General features: G+C 40.1%; 1 protein-coding gene across 7 annotated transcripts in view; it reads left to right on the plus strand.

Annotated features, from left to right (window-relative positions):
• zbtb46 (zinc finger and BTB domain containing 46) overlaps positions 1-18,630 on the plus strand; it is a 79,682-nt gene that overhangs the window by 35,773 nt on the left and 25,279 nt on the right. The gene's annotated exons all lie outside the window — the stretch shown is intronic.

An 18,630-nucleotide genomic window follows, 5' to 3' on the forward strand; every position in this document is an offset into this window, starting at 1 on the left:
TGTGCAAACTCTTTATTGTGATGGTCCTCCAACACACACTCTACTGACTAACTTTGCAAGTACATCTCAACTTATTCTAACCCTAACCCTACCAGTCTACTAATACTCTAATGAGAGTTAGTAAACATGAAGGTGCAATGTTACTTTTAGACAACAGAATGTGTTAAAGGGACCATCAAAATAAAGTGAAACCAACTTGTCTGCCTGTCATCACATCACGTGTCGTCTTCTCTGTCTTTATCAGTTCATCTGTATCACCTGTGTTCTGTTAATCAGTGTCATCTGTGTTTGTATTTAAGTTCCGTCTGTACAGTCAGTCTTTGTCCGATCTCCGTTGTATTTAGTGTGTGTTGCTGCCTGTTCTGCTGTCCTGTCCTGTGTTATATTCTCATTAAACCTTCGTTTTGGGATTATATCCTCGTCTCCGTCTGCCTTCCTGCAACCACCAGTGACAGTATGCACTAAAAATAAATAAATAAATAATTGTGAAACAAAATCAAGTCACACATGAGATCAGTAATCTGATGACAGCTTATGACATGACATAAGTCAAGAAAGTCTTTCAGGCTTCTGTGATAAAATGTGCAATGTGTAAAATCTAGTCCTCATTAGGAAAAAACAAAAAGGAGCTACTCCAGTTGTAGAAAAAAATATTTTAATTTAGAACAATATATATATATATAAAAAAAATACAAAAATAAAGCTGTTAAAACTGGCTGCTAGTACGTCGCAATCTGGGGCACATGCAGGGCTCAATGCTATGAATCTTTTCTAAAGATAACCAAGCAATAGCACAAATAAATACTATAGAACAAAGACACAAATGAAATAAACAGTGATTTTCATGTAGGTCTAATAGATGTTTTCAGGTACAGAAATTAAATAAAGCAATAAAATCAAAATAACACTGCATAGTCTTCACTGTATGAATTAAATATAGATTAATTTTTATTAAAGTTACAAAAGTTATTCAGTCAAGAGTAGTGAGTGATTTTTTTTCTTTGTATTTTATTGTTTTATGGTAACACTTTATTTCAATAGTCCACTTTAGACATTCTAGTAACTATAAGTAACTTTGCAGCTACATGTCAACTAACTGTCATTAGAGTATTAATAGACTGTCTGCTTAATATCTGCTAACACTTTATTTTGTTGTCCCCCAGCAGATATTCTACTGACTATAAGTAATTTAGCAACTACAAGTCAACTTGTTCTCCTAACCCGAACCCTAACACCTAACCATAATCTAACAGTTTACTGACAGTTTATTACAGTCTACTAATACTCTAATGACAGTTAGTTGACATGTAGTTGAAAAGTTACTTATAGTTAGTAGAATGTCTAAAGTGACTATTGAAATAAAGTATAACCATCTAATTTACTGATACACATGCATTTTCTTTCTCAACTGTTTACATTCACTTAAGGCATAACTGACTGTGTTTACTAGGATATTCGCCAAAACGTGCATTTTGATGTAATTTTGCCTTTATTTGTAGGTTCAAGCAAAAAAAGAAGCGAAAGAGAACTCAATTCAGTGTTTGCACGCACGAGTTTCACAGCTTTCACATCTCTTTCACATCTTCTTGTACTTGAATGATTCAATTGGCAAGGCTTAAAAACATGCGCAAATGACAAACTTTCGTGACGATTCAACACTGGCCCGATTGGACAGTGACAGTTTTGTCAACTGTCCCGCGCCATCGGGCAGTCCTTATTGTAAACCTCTGACAGGCGAGTTTAAACGAGAATGCATGCGTTGGCGGTAATGCATAGACAGACATTGCTTGAAAATGTGGTGAGTGTCAAAATAAAGGTGCCTCTGAAACAAATATATATATATATATATATAGACACACATTGTACGTATATTATAAATACATTATAAATATATTATATGCATTGAATTGATCATACCAATAGACATTTGATCGATGTGTCGATCCATATCGATGAATCGCTACACCCCTTGTAACCACTAAGCCATGGTTCTGTTGTTTACATTTTTTGTGAAAAGCACCAGCAATTGTTGGAATCAGTCCAAATCAATCCCTACCCACAATAAAGCTTTCCTTACATTAACCAGTTTAAGGGAAAACCATGCTCATCTGGCTTATTGGAAAGTAAAAGACATCTTGAGAGGAACTAAATGAGACAAGCCTCTTAGTATCGTGGTGGGCTGTTTAATGAAGGATAATCCCTCTAATCACAATACATTGGGTGGGTGAAAGTGCTTTGCTCTCGCCGCTCGCCATCAGAATTTCCGGATGCCATGGGGGTTACAGGGATTGTAACCTTTTATTCACAAGCTCTTTTTGTGTTTCTTACCTTTTTAATGGAGAGGGCCTGTCCACACTTGTGGCAGGCATGTTGTGATCAGTTAATGGTATTTCGAGACTGGAGAAAGCTGAAAGCATTGGATGGATAGGAATGCATAAATATCCATTTTGAGAGTGTGAAAAGTGATGGATCAGTATAAAATCAACTAGGGATATGTCATATTGGATTTCTGAAAGCACAGGTGGACCCATTGGACTCTGGACCCATGGACTTTTAGAAATTTCACATCAGTGAATGGTGAGATATTTTGCTAAACAAAATGATCCTGTCTGAAGAATAGCATGAGAACTGTATGAAGTCTGTTCCGTCTGTATCATCTCAGTGAGCTTTTAGGAGGTCTTGCGCATGCGCAGTAAGGTGAATTTAGCATTTTCTAATGTTTTGATGTGGATGAGAATCTTCGGGAAAAATAATTGAAAATGCTAGTGTGGACGGAGAGCAGTTTGTTTTCAAATGTATCCAGATAAATGTAGATGTAGCCTTATTAAACCACTTATTAAACACATCTGAACCAGCTAATCAAGGTCTTCAGGATCAGTAGAAAGGTCCGTGCAGGTGTGATGGATCTGAACTCTGCAGGAAAGGAGCCCTCCAGGAGCAGTAATGGACACCCCTCTGTTACAGCAACAGTTATAACTTTTGGTCGGATGGTGAAGCATTCATAGAAAATATTTGCAGATTTCCTTTACGTCCAACTGTCCCACAAACTCTCCAATAGTAGACATTTTGGAGGTTTATCTTATCTAAACCAATCATTTCAGATCTTAGGGTCTCATGTAACATGTAGCCTGCCCTGGAGGGCCACTTTCTGCTGTTTATCTCCAATCTTAATGAAACAACTGAACTAGCTAATCAAAGATTAGGGTGGTATCAGCGAAATTGTGCCACTTTTTGGTTAATCGTTAGGGACAATAATACAATACCATATATGGCTTTTCCATGTGTTTTTATGAGTAATAATGACTGTTTTTGATAATTTTGTGTTGAAATTATGTAATAAAATATAATTATTTAGGCCCTAAATTTCTTGAAACATCAGCTGTGCCAACTTTTTTTGCATGAGCAGTTTCAGGTAAAAAGGGCCAGTTGTTTAGGTAAAATGGGCCAGTCAAACTGCAAAGGGAAATAGTAATTTATCCTCAATTTTAATTTTAAAATACAATTGCTTATACAGCCACATGACATTTAAACTGCATTAAACAAACATATTCATATGTGCCATTAAAAAAAAAACCATTGTGGGTGCAAACCCACATATTCAAATGTGCAATGTGTGTGTGTGTGTGTATGCGTTTACGAGTGACACAGATGATGGCCCATTTTAGCTGAAACCATGTGGCCCATTTTACCTCAGTGGGTTAAGGTAAATTGGGCCGCCAAGAAAAACATAACTTTTTCAAAAAATATGTTCATATACCAAACTAACAACATTTTTTCTGATTGATGCCATCAAGACAGATATTATGTATAGTTTTTTTATGTGCATGTTTTTTTAGTTTTTTTTTTAGATTTATATAAAATTATATATAGATTTAGATGCCAGGCTACTTACCATGCAGCTTTCTGGTGTAGTCTTGATTTGAATAATTCCCCTGCCCACCATAGCAACCATAAACTAATCAAATCACCTGTTACTTGTCAAACACAGTTATGACAACAGTTTGAAATCCTTTGCAGTCATTGGCTCTAAATTCCAGAGAGGCTGGGACCCCCAAACCTTAAATGGCCCATTTTACCTGATGGCCCATTTTACCTGATATCACCCTACTAGAAACTTCTAGGCAAGTGTGTTGTGTAGGTGTGAGCTAAATTCTGCAGGACTTTGGCACATCCCTGCTCTATCCCCATTTTGAAATCATTAGATTTGCAGTGGTATGTGATGACTGTAACTGGTAGCCACTCTAAAGACTGATCACTGAGAGACACAGGGGAAGAGAGAGAATAGAGCATTCTGGGACATGATTATAGGCCTGACAGGAAATATCATTTGACATGTCTAGTGTTTGGACACTCTAAAAGACTTGCATACGGGTCCTGAACTTCTTGTCATCGCTGTGCACTGGCTCCGAGCTCACTGCTGCAGACAGAGAGGGTAAGAGGTGCTTGTGTGTGTGTTTGAGAGTGTGTGAAGGGCTTAGAACACCACCAAACCATCAAACTTCCCTATTCAGGCCAGGACAACGCCCTGCTGTTTGTTTTCTTCTGCTGTATTTTACTCCGTGGCTTTTTCTTCCTCTTCTGGTTGTACGGGGGGTTTCTGTTCTTTATAGACAAACCCCCACCCTCTCCTGTTCTCTACCCTCCAGTCAGACTGGTTTGAGCATAGAAAGAGCGACTAGAGAAGAGGAAGAAGTGAGCTGTTTGGACAAACGGACGCCCTGGGCAGGATGTGGAGGTTCACTGCCCTCTGGGTGTGTCGGATTGGCCCTGTTACACATACACACTCACACAACTGGCGTGGGAGGGCAAGATCTCCCTTCCTCACACACACACACACACACACACACACACACACACACACACACACACACACACACACACACACACACACACACACACACACACACACACACACACACACACACACACACACACACACACACACACACTCGTTTTTCAACCCCACACCCTCTCAAACTCTTTTCGACCCTCCACCCTTTGTCTTGCCCTTCCCTCGCCTCCTCCCTGTGGCTGCACCCTGCTCTCCCTCACTCCTAAATAAGGAGAGGTTTAGGGGAGAGGGCGTTAAAGGTGCAAGGGGAAATTCCTATGTCTCTGTGTGTAAAGTGGGCAATGGCTGATGCATGAACTGTAGCTACAACACCACAGCTGCGTGTGGACAGAAGATGATGCCATTGGTTTGTGTTGCAAGAAGTGCTATGTGTGTGTCATGTGCGCTCACAGGTGTGATCATGGAGCCGTGGAGTACGAGTGTGTCATACAAATTGTCCCTAGAAGCTAGATAAGTGGGTGTGCCCTAGGTAAACTACTAAGTGCATCATACATAAATAATGTTGTATAATAACATAAAATATGTATTATTATTATAATTAATAAAAATGCAAAACATTTTCTTGAGGAGTAGGAATAAGATTTGGGTTTGGGTGAGTCATAGGTTCATAAGATTGTGATTTTTTTATCCCATTTTAATCAAGTTTAAAATCAACAATGAAGTAAAAAGTAATAATATACCTCTTAATATTTCATTTTTAATCATTCTAAAATAATATTTAATGCATTTTGAACGAGTAAATAAATCCAGACAGTTAGCGTTATGTCTTAGCTGCACCATTTGGAAAAATACATATTATCCTTTTTGATGGCTATTCAAAACATTTGCTTGAATAAAATAACATATTTCATTAGGGTATGGGTGGGGAGTATACCAGTTTGTTTTTTTAAAGTAACACAACATTTTTAACTCAGATGACTGGTTCAAAAAAAGTGTCCATAACTGAGTACCCATGAACAAAGATGGCAGATTTCAAATGATGTACTTCCTGCACCAGCCGAGCAATTGCCGCTGAGATGAATGTAAATGCTAACGGGTCTGTAACCATTACAGTTTGCTTTACGTAAACATGGTTGAAGTCTACGGTGTGTCTTCATGTAGATATCTAGGTAAATGCATGTGTGGTTGAGGAGGGGTCTTAGTATTGATGCATATAGTGTACAAATCTCTTATATGTCCTCAATTGTGCCCCACCAATTCAGTGTGTCACTTCTGTTTTCTTTCAAATAATGGACTGCAGCAATTCCTACTCCGAGTGTGTGTGTGTGTGTGTGTGTGTGTGTGTGTGTGTGTGTGTGTGTGTGTGTGTGTGTGTGTGTGTGTGTGTGTGCCCTTGAAGAGATGCAGTATCTTAGGGTGTGAGCTTCACACGTTAGAAGCATTCCCTGGCTTCTGTTCCATACACACACGCGCACACTCATGCGCACTCAAACTCAGACACACAGTAAGAGCTGCATTGTGGTTTTCATTGTGCATACTCTTGTACCGAGGTGGATTTTTTGGACCAGCTCACTCTATGACAGCGGCGTGAAGTCAAAGGCTCCTTTTTCGGAGAAAACGGCAGGAAGCCAGCAGATTGCCCACCCTCCCCGTCTTTCTCTCTCAGAGGTATTGTGTGAGTTGAGAGAGAGAGTGAGAGAGGTGTCACCGTCCTTCTCCTGAGGTGATCAGTATGGAGGGTCTGGGCTCATCACCAGCTCGGCTCCAAACAATCAGGATCTCACGGCAGGAACTGCACACACACACACACACAAACACAAACACACCCCTTTCCACAGAAATAGTGTTGGAGCCAGGCCAGGGGATCTGCGGACCACTCTCAGAACTGGCTTATCTGTCGAGTGACATAACTAAGTTACTACATAACAGTCTTTCTTTCCTTCTTTTTCTTTTTCTTTTTTTTTTACAAGTTGCAGATCTAGTGTTAAGAGTGTTTTTTACTATGTACTTTAAAGCTGCAGTATACTGAAGATTTGGCCCTCTAGTGGTTAAGGTGTTAAACTGCATGTTACTTGTGGAGGAACATTGTATTGTTAATTCTGAGGTGGGCTTTGGCTCAGCTTTTCACAGTGGATGAATATGATTGCTTAACGGGTTAATGGTGTACCAGTGGTTTAGGCTATCATTTATCAAAGTGAATGTCACTATTGATGTCAATACTTGCCAACTTGCACTTCCAATGAATAGACATGAATTATTGATTTGAGATTAAATTATTATTTGTACACAGAATTATTCATTATTTGATTAAGACAACAGAGACAAACTAGCACAGCTATGAAGGAAATCGGTTGCCTGGGACAACAGTTATATACGTTTCATCATAGAAGTTACAGTGTCTTTACAGAAAAACTGCCCAATCAGAATAGAGTATTTCAGATAGCCGTGCACTAGAATATAGAAACATGATAAAGATAAGTCTGATGTCTCTATCTGTTCTGTGTTTGGCTTTGTTAAAGAATTCACCACAACCTTGAAGCAGTCTCACTTCACAAGGCTTGTCCTCCTCTCGCCTCTAGCTCACTCTCATTCTTTCACCCCAAATCCTCCCTGTTTTCTTTTTTCTTCTGGCACAATTATTGAGAAAGAGGGGCAGAAGGAGTAGGATGTAAAAAGAGAGAACTGGAAAAAGGGAGGGGGCAAAGCAAGAGAGAAAGAGAGATAAAAGTTGGGACATCCCGGCCCCTCTTTCTCTGATAACTGGCTCCAGAGTCTGTGGGGGTTAGGGATTCCTGTCTGGTCTATCGGGCAAACACACACACACAAACACACACACACACACACACACGCCAGAACACACTCAGATCCACCCGTCCTGCATTCCTAAGACCGCATGAGGAAGCAGCCGTTACTGTCCTCCCAAAAAGTCAATTTCTTTCCCCCTCTCCTCCACATCCATCCTCTCTATCCTTCCCAATTCCTCTATTTTTCCACCACTTCCAGCCTCCATTCCTTTTCTTCTGAGGAATTACAACTATGAGGGCAATTATGTCTCCTTCCTTCATTTGCTATTTTCCTCATTTTACCCGCTTCCCGCATTTTCTGTCTAATCTCTGGTTCCCTGCACTCCCTCTGTATCTTTTCATCTCCCTTTCTACTGTCTTTCCTCCTTTCTCTTATATCCATTACCAAAGTATAGTAATTCTTCCTAGTTTTTTTAAGACATTTTTTATTGAGTGTTGCTAAGAGTGTTGCTGCCTTTTTGGCAGAGGCTATTTACACTAACTCCACCCACTGACATCTAGTTGGGCCAGACAAAATTACGGAAGATGCTGGATTGTCGACAGTAGCAATAGAGTAGGGGTAAGGCACGTGGCAGAAAGTTTTGACTTTAATCGACGCGTGCTAAATCCGTCTTTTGCTGAACTCCCTCTACTCACTTTTCCCATTACATATCATATGTTTAATAATAAAGTGTTTATTGGTAAGGGTTGATGTAGGTAGGGATTTATTGTCCCAATAAGGCGGCATCCATTTAATACATTTTTTTTTTTTTTTATATAATTTATACTCTGTTATTATTGGATACCGTTTAATGTAGTATCTGTCACTATTTATAAGTATAAATAGCATCTAACTTCTATTTACACTTATTGCATTGAAAATACTGCAATTTCTACAGTGTAAAAAGAATCTATCACTAATTAACTTAGTGTAAATAGCATCTATTGCTATGGCCGCTGCCCATTTTTAAGGTGTCATAGGCGCACAACCAGTAAAGTTGAGAAAAGGGCAAAACTCAAGATGGCAGACGAAGTTGAAGTAGAAATGACAATAAATGTACTTATTTTACATTCAATACTGAGAAGAATTGAGAAATTCTGAAAAATTGTTCAGTCCAATAAAGTCATAGCTACTTTACCCATATTTGTGCTGTTTGCATGCTTATTAGACATATTAGATATCAAACTGTTATTTATGGACCATAGTTCAGGGTAAATACCATATTTAATTGAACTTGAATGAAAATAAGCTTTAAAGGTTTAGGACATTAGTCCAATTAACGGGTATACCTTGTTGTTGATTGTTCAGCAGGGAAAATTTTGAAAAACTTTTTTTTTGGGGGGGGGGGGCGGGGCTATTATTATTATTATTATTATTATTAGCAATTACAATTAGATTTTCCCCCAAAATCGTTCAGCCCTTACAGCTGCCTAAATAGATATAGGAACAGAACTATTGTCATCCATTTCTCTCATCCATCTTTTCTAGCTCAACTCTCCGTTCATACCCCAGTCTTGTTCTCTCCTCCACACTCTGTCATTAGCTCTGATGCGTTTTGATGAGTGAGAGAGTGTGTGTAACTGTGTGGTGTATTACCCACATGTCAACGGGGCCAGCTTTGTGGCCCCTGCCACTAGTGGAAGAGGAAGTGACACGTCAGCTAGCTTAAATAAGACCTAGAGTCTCTAACTCTCCGTCCATCATACTCTAGAGGAGGGCACCCCCTTAATCTGCCTTGATTCAGCTGATTTGATCACATGCAATTAATTTCAATGACCCAGCTCTCCTCTGGCGAGAGGGAATAAAAAGCTTCCCATTCTCTCTTGCTTTCGTCCCCTCTCTTTCTCTTTCTCACTCTTCCCCCTCCTGAAAACCTCCTTATTGTTCCATTTTAGATTGGCACGTCAGTCACAGTAACCTTGTACAGAGTTATATTAAGATTTCAGCAGATCACACACAATCACGCCATATCTCATTGTTCTAATGAACTCTTGCGTTTACTTAAGAACTGCCTTGATATGTAGAACGTCTACAATAGATGTAGTTGCCATGGAGCTCCATTGACCATGTGCGATGGGCGCAAACTTGAATGGCGTGTTTTGAAACCAGCGAGATTACCTGCGGAAACCTTGCGCGTTGAATTGTATTAAGATTTCGAGATCATGTGCAATCCTGTCATCTCTCATTGTTCATTGTTGGCTCTCGTGCTCACTTCAACTGTGTGGAGTTGAAATGTAGAAGCCTTTGAACGAGATCTTGTTGCCATGGAGCTCCACTGACCACGTGGAGCTGCAGTCCACATCGGTCACACGGCGGACATGCTTGTTGTGAAGTTGTACTGCATTTTTGGACAGCTGCAGAATTCCCTACGGAACCGGGAATATGTGCATGATTGATCATTCAACAGATGATCTCATTAAAACGTTAAGTAGATTTTGACCCAGTCGACGCTATTGATGATGAGCTTTGAGGTTTCTCTTTATGTTTGGAATTCTATCGTGTGTCAGATAATCTGACATTAAGGACTCTGTCTATACGCCTGAAGACCTGGCGTCTTCCTCGTGCTCATTTCTCCTCAGGCTTTCCATTTGGCCTCATAACTGGAGTCTGTCTACACTCTTATGGCGGACCTTTACATCTATACTGACCACTTTACGTCTTAATTCTCTCTCTCTGAGCTCTTTCTTCTGGCTCCTGTGTTCTTCATCGCCCAAGACAGAAGTTGCAAGGATATGGCCATACAGCTGAGCTAATACAGTTCATGATGAGTCAGAAATACAGTAAATGTGTAATGGGACGCATACACACATAGGCCCAGTTTACACCTGGTATCAGATGAGATTTGGAAAATGACTAAAGCCACAATCAAACTTGGGAATCAGCTGGACAAAAATGCTTTTCCAGGATGTGTAGTCAACATTGCTGTTAAATTTACAGTAATTTTACCTCATTCAAAGTGTCTGTCAGCAGACATTCCTCACAGGTACAACAGAAACCAACATCTATCAGCTGTGTGGAAGCTTTCTGTGTGAAAAATGATTGTGATGTGTATGTTCAGGGTCCAAAATTAACAGTCGTTAAGTACCAAATGTCAGTAAATCAATTGGAGAAACTCCATTTGGCTGGTAGCTTTATAACAATTTGCAACATAATATGTGGCTTAAATTGAACTGTAAGAATGATAGCCTGTTCTTTCACTGATGTAAGAAACTCAATGACAAAGGCCTATCAGAGAAGACTTCTAACAACTTTTTTCCTTTTTTGAAAAATGTATCATCAGAAGTTTATCCAGAACTCCAGTGTGGCGATACATGCTGTATATGGAATATTCCTCCCATTAAGCTTAATTTTCCAGAGAGCTAGAAAGAGACTCGTGTTGTATATGTTGCTGTAAATGACTGTTTATGGTAAATATACAAAGACCAAAATAGTTTTAAAATTCCATTATATAACAGTTAGTTCCGGTCCTCGAATCTGATTGGCCGAGCAGCATTGCAAGAGTGCTGATATAAAAGCACAACAGCACTGGGACTTTTCAATGTTTGTATCGCAGCGCTTTTCTGTGTATGCACATTTCAGACTATTAAAAAACATTGATTGATTTAGGAACAACAAGTGACTGTCTTTGCAAGTGAGTCATTGAGTCATTCACTCAACCAATTCATTCAAAAACCAAATTTGCATACCCCCTACTATATAGTAGGTTAAAAACTGTATGTGAAATGAGTAGTGTGTCCGAATTCATAGTATTTGTAAAACAGTAGATGAGAAGTTACCCGCATGACCAACTAGTCCTGGCGAGAATCTAAAGTGTTTATCCAATTGACACTTTCCTACCCCATGAGGCTACGGGAGAGGAGTTGTGAATGGCAGTAAAGTGACACAACTGATGCTGGTAGGTCACATATCAATGACAACATGTGGTAATGCATTGCAAATTAAGCAATAGTTAAGAACTATTTATGGCTGATCAATTGTCCCAGTTCACCATCAGGTTCACTTTAGGCCATATGCACGTGTGTTTGGCTCTCAGAGTGTACGTCTAAAAAGGGCCGGTCCTGTTGGCTGCTCTTTAAACCCTGATTTCTGGCCTGTGCTCTGGATTTAGCGTCGGTCGCACCCTCCCCAGAGTCGTGCTTTTAGCACAAAGCCCTGCGTGTTTGCTTCCCCTCTCCACCCAGCATTCCATTTTCCCCAAGATCTCCTCTCTCCCACTCTCTCCGGCCCTCCCTTTCTCTCTCCGTCTGTCTTTCTCTGTCTCTTACGCCCTCTCTCTTTCTGCTGCTCTCGCTGTCTGCCACTTTGTGCTCCCTCTCTCTCGGTCTCTCTCTGCTTTGCTAAGCTGCATTAACTCCCCAGATTACCTTGAGCCCTGCAATCCTCCACTCCTCTTCTCCACCTCCACCCCTGCTCGCCCTCACCCTCTCGTCCTCTCCGTCGCCCACTCAATTCCCCCCTCCATCATTACCCACACTTCTCCTCTCGTCTTTCCTCCCTCCTTTCTAGCCTTCAGGGTTTGTTTGATTTATTCTCCCTCTATCTCTCTATCTCTCTCTCTCCTTGGAGGTTGTGGCCTGACTAGTCCCTAAAAAACAACAGCGAGAGAAAGAGAAAAAAAACAACATCTCTTTTACTTTCCATCATGCCTCCTCTTTCTTCTTTTTTCCCTCTCATCCCCCTCTCCCACACTGCTTTTAAATTGCCTCTGAATTCTTCGGCTTTTTTAGTGCCTCCCTCCCTCCATTCCTTGGAAATTACTTTTTACCCTTTCGAACTCCAACCACGCTGAGGAAGCAGGCCTGACCTTCCCCTCCCTACCTATAAGCCGGCTGGACAAATGAGTGGCGTGTGTATGTTTACATACATGTGCGCTCGGTGTCCTGAGGGGACGTTTATCGTGGCTAATGAGTGTGTGTTACTAGTTCTGATGTAACGATGTAGCAGATAAGAGTTAAACATGACAGCTTAAACAGCTCTCGGTGTCTTATCAGCAAACAGAAACAAACTCCACGCTGTGTGTGCGTAAACCTGATCTCTGTGCGAGATGGAGAGAGTCCAGGGACACCTCGAAACTTACTGAAACAAAAGACAGTGTTGAGTTTCAGCCGGGGAGGGTCGTAATCGTCACAGCAGCTGGAACAGAGGGTCACGGGGTCAAAGCCCGTCAGCTGACCCTTTTCTCTCTGTCTTTCTTTCGTTTATTGTGCTTTAATAGACATTCGCCCAACCCCATCCCCTCCAATAACTATTAACACGCACAGATCACACACTCTGAATGCTCACAAAAGCTCTTTCAGAGACGGAGCGTGCATTCAGCGCCGCACCACAAGGTCTTCCATTAGCCACTACGCATGATTATTACACACTTATTCGCATTTCTGAATGCATATTCTATCATGCCGAGAGTATACATTCTAAAACACGACAAACCAGCGGACGCCCACGCGCAGACGCACACACAATCACGCACGGACACAAAGCCAACACGGTGGGTCTGCCTATTTGTGTCTACTCTTAAAAGGGTGTTTTATTTAGCATAAATGTTGAAGCCAAGAGTGCCTGGCTGCCATGGCAACCACATTAAACTGAGATCCCGTTTGCAAGAAAGAATCAAACTGATTCAGGCGTTCTCTTATGAGAGGAACGGGGGACAATACGTGCCATTATTCCCACTGTAATCTCACTCGGGGTGACACAACACTTCAATCAGTGCCCATTAAAGCTTTCAGATTACACACGTGAAGAAAGATTCCATAAGCGTTCCTCAATCACTTAAGCTGCTATCAGAAACAAAGGCGCAACAATGCCTCCTGTATCTCAATGCGCAGTCTCGAGTAGGACGTGATAACGGTGAGGCATTAGGAAATGTGTCTTGTATGGTGTGGATTGAATAAAATTGTATTTAAAAATTGTATAGTATGTTATGCTTTGTAGTATATGATGAATAATTAGTGGTATCATTGAATACTTGAAGACTCTCTTAAGGGATTTTAATACATCGCTCTTTTGAGGTAGTGCTTTTCCATGAATTGGCCAAACTGATTAGTAAAAATGGGTTAGGGGTTTTCAGTGTGAATTATTTGGATGGATCACTCATGCACTGAATTTTTGGAGTGGTGTTTCACTCTGTTAAACTGGAAACTTCAGAATACAGAGAACAAGAAGAATTATAGATGAAGTGGAACATTTAAAACAAACATGCAAAAGCTCCCTACTGTTTGAAAAAAATCTTTGAGTTCACTTGCATGTGCACTTGTGCACGATGCTGTACTGCAGGTAAAGACATTTTCTTACTAAAGTTATAAAACGATAGAAAACTATATATTGTATCCTGTCTTTGTCAATAGAATCATACATAAACATGGTAATAATTCAGTGCCATGCTGTTTACACTACCATTGTTTGTGTACGTACAGTATTTGTTTTTGATGTTGGTTGAAATAAATTAGTACTTTTATTCTGCAGGGACACATTAAATCAATCAAAAGTGAGAGTAAAGACTTTGAAGTAAAGAAACTCTTTTGAATGGTAGTATACCCAAGTAGCCTACTATATTTGTACCATTTGATACTCATCTTGAATCATTTTTTATTAAGTGTCTTTTTCTACCAACTAAGAGTCAATTAGAGTAATATTAAACATGAAAGTCAAATTTATAAACCTTAAAAATTAAATAATTAAAATTAAATTGAATTCTAGGCGGTTCCACTGACCCTAGATCACTTTTGCTCCACCCATTTGAAACCCCTGCATTGTAAAACATGTTTTTTTTTTTTAAGTCTTTGTACTTTTTTTGGCAGTTTGTGCAGTTTACACATGCTTAGCTGGTACTTTGTTCATGTTTATTTCTATCTGCCACCATGCACATTTATGACTCTGCATATCTTCCCAGCATTGGTCCCAGATGGAGCAGGACTGGCACTGCTCACTGACTCTGCTATAGGTTTCTATATGTGTTTTTAAACCGTCTGTGCCCGTATTGCCTGTTGATGCCTGTATAAGAGACAGTATTTTCTTATAGACTACCACTGTTCCTCATGCATTAGTGTATAGTGTGTGTTTGTACATTTAGATGTGAATCACAGTGGGCTCATAACGGCTATGGGAATTATCCCTCCTGTATCTCCATGTGGTGCGTTGAGTGGGACGTAATGAACAGTGAGATGTTATAGAGCGCAACAGAGTGGAATATGTGGTGGTTAAATTATCGGCATGTCTCAGTATTGTGTTGGCTGTAATGTGTTAGTGTTAGGCGAGAGGTCAGGGCAGGTGTGTAGGGGTAGAAATCGGGGTCAAAGGGGCAAGTTTCTCCTCTCTTCATTGTGGGCGTCGTGTCTTGGGGCATTTGGGAGCGGCAGATCCATTTTATTGATTGACTCCTGTGGCCCCGGCCCACAGATGAGGGGTGAACTTATCTAATGAATTCCTTCTTCCCGTCTCCCCACTCCCCCAACTTAATTAACTCTGCCTGTGTGTGTTTGTGCACATCAGTGTGTGTGTGTTTGTGTGTGTGTGTGTGTGTGTGTTACCTGTCCACTCTTTGCTTATATCATTCTCCTGCTTGTCCTTTTTCTTTTTTCTGCTCACTTGTCAACAACATTTCTTTCCCATCTACAGGTAGACTATCATTACTGGATTTAAACCATGCGTATGTTGCATTTCCTTGTAAAGTTACCAGCCAAACTCCAATTTATTACCCACTGACCGTAAGTTAAGTTGGGCACTGTTTATTTTTACAATTTCATCTGGCACTATTCAAACCCACATTTCCCACTTGAGCACTAAGGCTCAATGTGTCCTGACCATGTGTGTTTATTGTTAAGCCATAATTCCATCAACATGTGTAACCGGTCCTACTTGACCCGCTCCAAACGGGATTTGAACTGGGTTCTCTGACGTGGGAAGCAGGCGCTAACATAGAGGCTAAAGACCACAGCCCCTAGCATCAGTCGCTAGTGCGCCTCTTGAGGCCAGGGGATTGAGGTTTACACGCTCAGCTCTTACTGTCCTACATCTGTTACACTCACCCCCCCTAAACCTCACTCCCACCCGGGTCACGGCACCAAATGTAACCGGCCCTACTCGACCCGCTCCGAGTTGGATTTGAACTGGGGTCTCTAAACGTGGGAGGCAGACACACTAACAAGGACGCTAGAGGCGCTAGTGGGCCTCTTGAGGCCAGGGGAGTGAGGTTTGCATGCACAACTCTTACCGGCTTACGTCCGTTACACATGCATCTTATTTACTGTATATTTTTCAATATATATTCACATTTACACACTCAAACTCTGGCACACACACAGGTTATGTTTGGCTGATCGTATAATTTTTTCTAAAGCTCTGGGTCAGTGAGGGTCAATTGTATGATGGGTGCATCCATTAACACACTTTCCCTCTCACATACTTTGCTCACACACACAAACCTCTCTGAATTGCGTTTAATCCGCTGGTTTTAGTGGAATGTTCCCCTGTGGCAATTGAGAACACACACAGTCAAATATTCATGAATTCATATTCAACATTTCTTTAAGCAACAAGTGTTGCAGCTGCACAGAATCTATGAATGAGAAACATTTTCATAAATTACACATTAACCAAATTATGAAATGATTACTTGAAATGATGAAATTATGTTGGAATTATCTTGTTTTAGTAGTGAACATCTTCATCTCTTTCTCTTTCTCTCATTATTTCTCTCTCTCACCTCCACATTTCTGCTTCCTCTCTCATTTCTACATCTTCCACATCCTCTCTCTAATTCTGTTTCACAATTACTTTTTTCAGCAACTCAAACAGTTAGAATAAGACGTGTTCTCTTTCTTTTTATGTTATTTTTTTATTATTATTGAAAAGACTCCCACATTGCCAGGTCCAGTCTGATTGGCTGGCTGATATGCCAGGTTAGTGGTTTTAAATGGTAGAGCTAGATATTCAGTTTTTCTTAAGTCTTGTAGCAAGTTAAACAGATATTCTATACACTCAGTCCTGGACCAACAATGTTTTGCAATTATTTCAAGACTCAGTTCCACTATTTGTGTGCTAAACCCATTTTTTTTAACAAAACAAATTGTGGTTGGTTGCCTTACATGTTGGTCAGAGCAGACCAGTTCCTGTGAAACTCTAAAGTGGATCAGACCATATGACATGACACTAATTTATTCCCCCAAATATAATAATTAAATATTAAAAATACACTTTACTCAGGCAATGACTTAAATACACCTATTCTTCGATTAATGAGTATGTAATTTGCAAACATAAATTAACTTTTATTTGGCAGCCTAAATGTCAGGTGATACAACTGATATCATAATAAAGTAAAAAAATTATTAAAGGGATGAAATTCTTGAAAAGAAATCCTTGAGTAATTTGGAATTTATTATTATTTCTTAAAATATATTAAGAAAACTGCTTCACTGCTTATTATTATTTGGAAGAATGATCTCGAGAGGACCCCTGGAGGCCCCCAAGACAATGTGTCTGGAAGTCCTTTTGAACTTTTTATAACATGACAAGGTTCTTCTGGGATGTAAATGTCATTATGATTCAAACTTGAAATGATTAATTTCATTTATTTTAAAATATATACTTTTTAAAAATACTACTCACACATATTCAAGGTGTAAGGAAATGTACTTTCTGTTCACTTGATGGTTACACATGACATTTTTAGAGTCATTAAATCAAAAATCATTGTTGAAAATTATATATAGCAGCATGAATACATTTCTAAGAACTCCGCACATTTTTTTTTAAACTGGATTTTTAAAAACAGTGTTCCTTTTCTTTATCTTGAGGACTCTTTTGAACAGTCTGTTGAACACAATTATTAGTCACTATCCTTTATGCTAACCAGCTTTATGTGAGCGTGGCAAGACCACTGAGGTACATTTTGGAACACTTATAATCTACCGAATCTGCTTAAACAGCACTTGTTTTCCAAAAATAAAATTTTAATTAAGTTTGAATGATGGAGACTCAGTTGTTCAATAGTGACCTTTTTGTGAACTCCAGGTTGTGGACACCAGAAGAGATGATAAGATCTTTATGGGGGTTCACTGCTTTATGAGCCACACACACACACACACACACACACACACACACACACACACACACACACACACACACACACACACACACACACACACACACACACACACACACACACACACACACACACACAAACAAGCACAGGTTTGGTTTGTCCCAACAAAAAAATCCCCACAAGGACACACGAACACAGGGAGAGAGTCTCTCTCTCTCTCTCTCTCTCTGGAAATTAGCCAAATCCTCCTCTAAAACTCAAAGTTGATGAAGTTGATGCTTGTCATTGGGAGGCCCTCAGATGAAGTTACAGTGTGTATGTGTTGAGGGAGGGGGTTTATAACACTCATTATGTTTCATCCCCTCACATTGTCTCCATTTCTCTATCTATTTTCCAGACCCCAGAGAATACTGTGTAAACACAATACACGCTTCAGAGCCTAGCTGTGTGTGTGTGTGTTTATTTCCTGCAAGCATGCTGTCCTAAAGTAAGGTGTAATTAAGTGGTGTGAAGTATGGCAGGTTGTGGGCGGGTCTTGCGGTGCCGTGACTGAAGCGGTTGGCCGGCTGGGCTGTCACTCACGCTGCTTTGAGGCTTCCACTGATCTGAGCTTCACTGACAGCTGTTTTGAAAAGCTCTTCTCCTTTAGGCTGTCAGTTGAGTCTAAACAAGCCTTTTTGGCTCTCTGTTGGTAAATCTTTTTTTTTGCTTTTGTCTTGCCATTTTTTTTTACCGTTGTTCTTACAGTTTGGACATCCTTACATCCAAGCAGTTGTCCTTGTCTTTTGACAGGTGGAGTGTGTACGTGTGTGTTTTGGCAGCCTTCTGTGTGTTGCCTGATTTGACAGTAGTTATGAATAAGGAGGTAAAACTGACATGTTTTTTTTTTCTGTTTAAAATGAAAACTGCTGGGATGAAATTCGTTTCTCTTTTGACGGTTTATTTATCAGTTGTCTTTTTTGTTCAGGGCTGGAATTCAATTCAATTCCGTTTTGTCAACTCAATTCAA

This window comes from Siphateles boraxobius, unplaced genomic scaffold, assembly GCF_051911475.1.
Source record: "Siphateles boraxobius isolate OS27281-9 unplaced genomic scaffold, OSU_SipBor_1 68, whole genome shotgun sequence".
Classification (NCBI taxonomy): domain Eukaryota; kingdom Metazoa; phylum Chordata; class Actinopteri; order Cypriniformes; family Leuciscidae; genus Siphateles; species Siphateles boraxobius.